Source organism: Hydra vulgaris, chromosome 03 (genome assembly GCF_038396675.1).
Source record: "Hydra vulgaris chromosome 03, alternate assembly HydraT2T_AEP".
NCBI lineage: Eukaryota > Metazoa > Cnidaria > Hydrozoa > Anthoathecata > Hydridae > Hydra > Hydra vulgaris.
Genome location: NC_088922.1, coordinates 87,616 through 95,487, shown reverse-complemented (window position 1 = coordinate 95,487; position 7,872 = coordinate 87,616).

The following is a 7,872-nucleotide window of genomic DNA, read 5'->3' as shown; positions in this document are numbered from 1 at the left end:
ATTTACAACTAAATTTGCCGGCTGGGAAAAGTAAAAAAAATATTTTTGTTAAATTTGAAATATTTAAAAATTAAGTTAAATATTTAAAAATAAAGTAATAAAAGTAAAACTAATGATTTTCAGGTCATAAGTCCACCGCTATGCTTAAATAAGTACGTTAAAGCCATAGCGCAGCGGTTAGCGGGCCTGCCTTAAAAGCTAGAGATCCATTGTTCTAATGCGCTTCCACGGTGTTCTGTGATAAGACCGTAAGGATATCTTGGGGCACAAAAATAAGAAAATAAAAAAAGTCTCACTCGCCGAAAACCTTGCTAGGAGACTTTTGACTTCAATATATATAAAATTGAAGGGAAGAAGGGGAATCCATAAAATGTACCAGTTTTTGAAAACATATATGAAAGAGGTTTTTAAAAACTATAATTCACCCAACTGAATTGTGTCAGATACCCAGCTAGCCGACTAAATTCGTCAAAAAACTGACTACAACTTAAAAATCACCTTCTTTTGGGGGTAGGGGGTGCAGGGGGTAAAACATCCTCTTCCTCAACACACCCTACCCTAAAATTGTCTTTGATGCAATATGTACGCATAAAAAATCTTTGCTTCTTTAAAACACTCTACAAAAATAATGCACAAAATTTATTAATTTGAAAAAGACTATATTCTTTGCATTTTTATGAATAATTTACATCTTAGTTAAGTGAAGTAAAAGGTAAAAATATGTTATACACAAGCTGAAAAAACAAGCTAACGCGGAAAACATCTACTTTTGTTGTTTTACTAAAGTAATGTACATGTATGTAAGTAAAGTAAATGTAATGTAAGTAAAGTAAAATATAACAACTTGAGCATGTTATTTAAAAAAAAAAAAAATGCGTGATTCTTAAATTGACTATAAAAATATGACTAAAAGATGTGCATTTTTTGCTTGTGAGTCTTAATTATTTATAATATTTGTTGAAATATTGAGCAGTACTTTTACTTGTACTTGAGTAAAATTTTACTCAAATAACAGTAGTTTTACTTGAGTACAAAATTTTTTACTTTGTCAACCTCTGTGTGTGTATATATTAGCTTAGTTTATTGTTTATAAGTAGTATAAAAAGCGGGTTCTGGGCCATTTTTTTTCAACTATATCCCTGTCCATATTCTCATATCATATTTCATCCATATAAACAATAATATATTAATATATTATGGTTAGATCAATTTCATCAACTTAAGCATAAAAGAAAACATGTCCACATTAGACTTATCAATTCTTTATTATCAACCCATAAGTTGAACGAATCAGGATACCCATACCACTTTACTAATGATTTGTTTTTAAGTTTGCAAATAACTTTTTCAATCCTAAATATGCTTTGATCCGTTTTTTGCATTTCTTGTTCATAAAAAGTACCTTGTATTTCTTAACCATTATAGTCAGTTAATTTATAAGTTGGTGGATCTGTGAACTGAACTTGTGACACTGTAAAAACTTCTTCAGTCCATCTCGGTGTGAATCTTTTTTCAAACGTTCCTTTCTTTTTAGTTATCCTAACTCTATCACCAATTGAAAACTTTGGTCTTACAGACTTTGATCGTACCTTTCTATTTAGATTGAACCAAACAATTGTTTCATTCTTTTTATCGCTAGCTTCAACTGGTGTCATTTTAATTGAAGAATGCTTTGTGTTGTTGTATTTATTTACCATTTCATCTAAGACGTCAATATATTATCTAGTAGAATTAGCTGAAAAGTACTTAAACATTTTATCTTTCATTTTTCTATTCCAACGTTCAACTACACAACTTTTTTCTTCATTTTCAGTTGAGTATAACTCAACACCTAGCACTTTAACATGCTTATTATAAAATTCTAATCCTTTATCTACCCATATTTTTTGACACTTTCTTTCGCGGAAGATTTTATTTAAAGCATTAGCAATATCAACTCCAGTTTTACTTTTCAATGGAACAATCCATCCATACTTGGAAAAAACATCTATTACCATTAATAAGTATTTTATACCGTCATTGAATTTGGAAAAAGATTTCATGTCAACTAAATCAGCAGCCCATATTTCATCGATTCCATTTACAATCACTTTTCTTTTTCTGAAATATTTTACAACTGGTTTATGAAGTTCGTTTGCAAGTTCGTCAGTCCATTTCAGGTCTTTCAGACCATTAAGAATTAGATCCTTTTTTTCTTTGATCATTTGTAGTTTTTTTGAGTAGTTTCAACACCCAAACCAAACTTTGCTTTAGATGATATAATAAGTTTTATAATACCTTGTTCAATTCTTTCACGTATTGTTGGATTTTTTATAGAATCTATTTCTTCGATCATAATTTTATCCGCTAAATTTCTTTTTGCTGTGTCATTGAAGTATTTATAAGCAAGATCGTGATGGTAAGCTGCATTATCAACTCTATCTATAGGTTTACTCCATTCTTTATATGAGTCAGTAGAAGTTAATCTTTCTTCTAAATTAGTACCAGGACCTGCAAAGTTCATTCCAGGTAAATGCATTTCACCTGGAAACTTCGACCATGGTAGTTTTATTTTACGTGTTGCTAAATCTCCTCCTTTTTTTGAGGATACAAATTGAGTTTTTAATCTTCCACAAATAGCACAATTTCCACGTTGCATATTTCTATTGTTTTTACTCACGACATTTTGCAAGTTTAGTGTATTTGTTTTTTTTCTACATTTAACGCAGTAGAACATTTTATATATATAAAAAAAATTTTTTTATAAATATTTTGATATATAAAAAATGGATATTATAGATTTGTCGTGGAATGAGAATAGCAATAAAAGAAATAATAATAAGTTGTTTCCTAGGAGTATAAGAGGAATTATTGTTGGAAAGTCGGGTTGTGGAAAAACTACTTTATTATTAAATCTACTTTTAAGACCTGGTTGGTTAGATTATAATAATTTACAAGTTTTTGGAAAGTCTCTTTTTCAACCAGAACACAAAATATTAAAAAGATCTTTTGAACAAAAATTACCAAAAGAAGTTATTCTTAATTTGTTTAAGTATCAGGACAAAATAGAAAATCCTGAAGATCTTGATGCTAGTAATAATAATTTAATAATATTTGATGATTTGCAACTGACAAAGCAAAATAAATGTGAGAAGTATTATATAAGAGAAAATGCAAATTTTATTTGTTTATTTCCACAAGATTCAAAGAATTTAAATCATATTTATAAAGATCATGTATCGAGTGATATGTCAGAGGATGAGCTTAAAAAGTTATGTAGAACTGCATGTAAGAAAAAGCATGGATTTGTTGTAATAGATTTATCTTCTGAAAAAGATGATGGAAAGTATAGAAGTGGATTTGATAATTTTTATATACCCAATTTTTGAAAAAAAATAAAATCTTATATAAAAATGACATGTTTATTAGTGAGCGGAAATAGTAGTTTATTAAGAACTTTTTTAGCCCTGCTATTAAATTTAGAGAAGACAGAGAATATGAAATGGCTCTAGTTCGTATAGATACATCTTACAGTTTTCCTAATATTAATTCTTCAAACAATAATTTTAGATATACCAAAGATAATGGATCAACTTGGAAGGATATAAACATTCCAGTTGGATCTTATGAAGTTGTTGATATAAATAATTACATCCAATCAACGATGATATTAAACAGTGATGCAACTTTACCAGATGCAAATATTACAATTGTAGCAAATAAGAATACATTAAATGCAAATTTAACTATTGCAACTGGTTATAAAGTTGATTTTACAACTTCAAATTTAATTAGAAGTATTTTTGGTTTTAACAGTGGAATATATTCAGTAGGATACTATATATCAACTAATATAGTAAACATATTAATTGTTAATAGTATACTAGTAACAAGCGATATAATAGCATTATCGTATGTAAATGGAGCAACTAGTAACGTTATATATTCATTTTTCCCAGATGTAGGTCCTGGATATAAAATTATTGAAAAGCCGAATTATGTAACTTATTCACCGCTAATACTAAAACAAATATCAAAAATGGAAACTAGATTGGTTGATCAAGATAGAAATCTTTTGGATTTACGAGGAGAACAAGTAACTATTAGATTTTATATAAGAGAATTATATAAGTCGTAAAAAAATAATTTTTAAAAAAAATTATTTTACTTACATATAAAAATTAGTAATTATACTAATATTAAAGTAAATATTTCAGAAGGGCAATTGAAAAAAATTAAAAAAGTAATTGATGAAGGTGGTTATGGAGCTAGTATTAAATTAGCTCATTTAGATCTTAATGGCGATCATCTATTAGCTGTAACAAAAAGGCAATTGAATAAAATTACGAAAGCATATGAAAATGGTACTGGTGTGATAATTAATTTAAGTAAAGCGCAACTCATTCACAATTCTAAAATAGAGGGTGGATTTCTAGGAGCACTATTACCTTTCCTTGGTAGTGCTGGAAGATTTTTAGTATCAAGCGTTGCTCCAGCTCTTACATCAGGTTTATTAGCAGGAGTAGGTTCAGCAGCTGGATCAGCTATGGTTGATAAAATTGCTGGAAGGGGTGTTGTGTACTTAAAAAAGAATGGAAAAGGAATTAAAATGACTGCTGCAGGAAATGGCTTATATTTGAGACCATGAAATTGAGGTAGTTCTATTGGTGATGGATTGTACTTACGTAGTGGAAATGGATTTACATCAACAGGATCAGGTTTATTATTAAGACCAAGTTCACCATTTGCTAATATTCCATTTTTGAATATACTTTTATGATTTATTAAATTTATTTTCTTTATATAATAAAAAGAAATGCCATTACATATTTTAGGAAATATACCATGTGAACCTCCAAATCAACTTATTTATTCTAAAGTATACGCAAAGATGTTCAAAGATTTAGAGCATCCTTCAGTATTAATAGATAATAATAAGTATGAAATATTTGCGCAACAAGACATTACAATAAAATATCTATCACATCAATATATTCTTTTAAAGTTTGGTGTTGTAGTTAATGAAAGTGTTGTGTTAGTTTCATTAAAAGAAGAACTTAAACGAAAAATGTTAAGTTTGCAAAACTCTGTAATATCAGAGACTGTTGACGATATTATGATAAATGTTGTTAATAATTCTGATTCTGATATATTGATTAAAAAAGGGAATAGTTTATGTTTTGTGAATTTATTGTAATTATTTTTTAAAAAATTATTTTTTACCTATTAAAATGGAGTTTAATTGCAAAAAGCTATGTAATAATATTTATTCAGATATACAAAATGATATAAATATTAATCAGTTATATCCAAATCTTCCAAGTGCACCTGATGAAGAAAATAAGATTATTAGTGCACATCTATATCGTCTAAACACAATTAGCGAGATTCAAAAAGAAATAGAGAGTGAGAGAGAAAAGAGAAATAGGTTAAGTAAAAAGTATCATAGAGCTGTAAAAATAATTTCAGCTATTGATAATTCACTACTAGCAAGCACTATGGCACTTGGAACTATTGGAATCGGCTTTTTAGCAACAATAGTCGCAGCACCAGTAGCTATCGCATGTGAAGGTGCAGCATTAGGAATTAATGAATGAACAAACTAAAGAATTATTCATTAATCAAGGAAGAGATGAAGCAATTAATATACTCCAAGGCAGATTTAGAAAAAATGTAAACGTCAAAACGTAAAACGTAAAACGTAAACGTAAAACGTAAGGCGTTGTGTTTTTTATCTTTATTTATAAAAAACGCAAAATGCCATTTCTAAAAATTGAAGATCCTGAAATAAGGGATGAAATTGTTAAGGATTACTTAGATAATAAAAAAAGAGTAAAGCAGAATGATTTAAATGAAACTAATTTACAGTCAGGTTTAGATAGTCTTGATAGCCAAGATGGTATGAGTCTAGGAAAAATTGCAACAGATTATCTAAAAATGTATGCTAATAGTAAAAAATCTACAGATACTACATTTGGGATACGTGATGAAGATGGTATATTTTATATTGGAAAAAAACCAATACACATTTATGATAACGATGTGATTATTGATGATGAAAAATATTATGGTGCTCCTGGTCTTTGGGAATTGATAGTAAAGTTTAATCCTAATAAAGGAGTATATAATGAAGAGGATATTAAAAAATATCAAGATATATTAATACAAACAGATGCAATTACTTCTGAAAACCCATACAAACCAAAGTCTTCTCGTAGTGTAAAATACAGAGAAATAATAGCACCCATTTGGAAAGACATAAAAGAAAATAGGAAGCGTGAATCAAGAGGAAAAGAAATTGGAGGTAGAGTACAAACTATAATTCTTCCTAGTGACCCTGATGCATTAGTTGATCGGCTTTATTTGTGTATAGCTGCATGGAAAGTAGGTAACACTGGAGCAAGAAATGAAGGTGTTGCAATTTGTGATGAATTATTACGTCAAAATGAAATAGATAATAAACAGTATAAAGCAATACAAAATCTTTTATAATTATATCTAATTGTATATAAAAAAATATATAGTGCATAAAAATGCTAATTGTTAATAATAAGAGATATAAAAAAATATATGTTGTTGTAGGAAGTGGTATATTCGACATAATAAAAAATTTATTTAAACGAGCAGCATCATCAAGTGTAACAAGAGTGTCATCAGATATGTTGAAGAAGATGGCTGCTACTGATTTAGGAAAAACTGCAATAACTGCTGCTAAATCAGCAGGAAAAGAACTTTCAAAATCAGCGATAGAAGCTGCTACAAATGCTGCAGTTGAAAAAGAAAAACAATTAATTGAAAAAGCATCTTCAAAAATAGCTTCACAACCTGTTATTAGTGAAAAAAGTAAAGAAATACTTTCAAATTTGATAGCATCTGGGTCTAATGATCTAAATAATCAAAGATTTTACATGGAACCAAATGAAGATGAAGTAAAAAAAGTACCGTGCAAAGGTCGCTCATGCAAAGTATCAAATAAAAATGCTGTAAGAATAGAAGATCTAGTTAAAATGGGACGCGGACTTCGACTTGCGTAAATTTAGTTTTCGTAAATTTATCTTTTGTAAATTTATCTTTCGTAAATTTATCTTTTGTAAATTTATCTTTCGTAAATTTATCTTTCGTAAATTTATCTTTCGTAAATTTTGTTTTCGTAAATTTTGTTTTCGTAAATTTATCTTTTGTAAATTTAGTTTTCGTAAATTTATCTTTTGTAAATTTAGTTTTCGTAAATTTATCTTTTGTAAATTTAGTTTTCGTAAATTTTTTATATATCGTTTTTTAAAAATTGTCAATTAAAAAAAAAAAAATTTTATATTGTATATAAAAAAATAAAATGACGACTTCTGAAGTATTTAATTTTACAGAAATTCCAGTAATAGATAATGGAATTGAAAGATGTGAAGATAGTGAATATGAACCCATTGTTGGAACAAATCTAAATTTTGGAGATATAAAAACTATCGTTCCAGAACAAAATTTGTTTTCACTTCCATCAAAAGCGTATCTCTTATTTGAAGGGCAACTTGTTAAACTACCTGATGGATCAGCTTATGCTGATGCAGATTCAGTAGCTCTTACAAATAATGGTATTATGCAATTATTATGTTAAATAACATACAAATTAGGAAACCAAGATATAGAAGCTATTTATAATCCAGGTCAAGCAACTACAATGCTAGGATTGCTTAATTATTCAAATGACTTTCAATCAGCACAAGGATTAAATCCATTGTGGTATAAAGATACAGCACCAACAGCAGTAGCTGCTGAAAACACAGGGTTTGCAACAAGGCAACAATACATTATTAAAAGTCCAACTACAAACGGTACATTTTCATTTTGATTTACCTTTAAGACACATTTTTGGATTCTGTGATGACTACGACAAAGTTA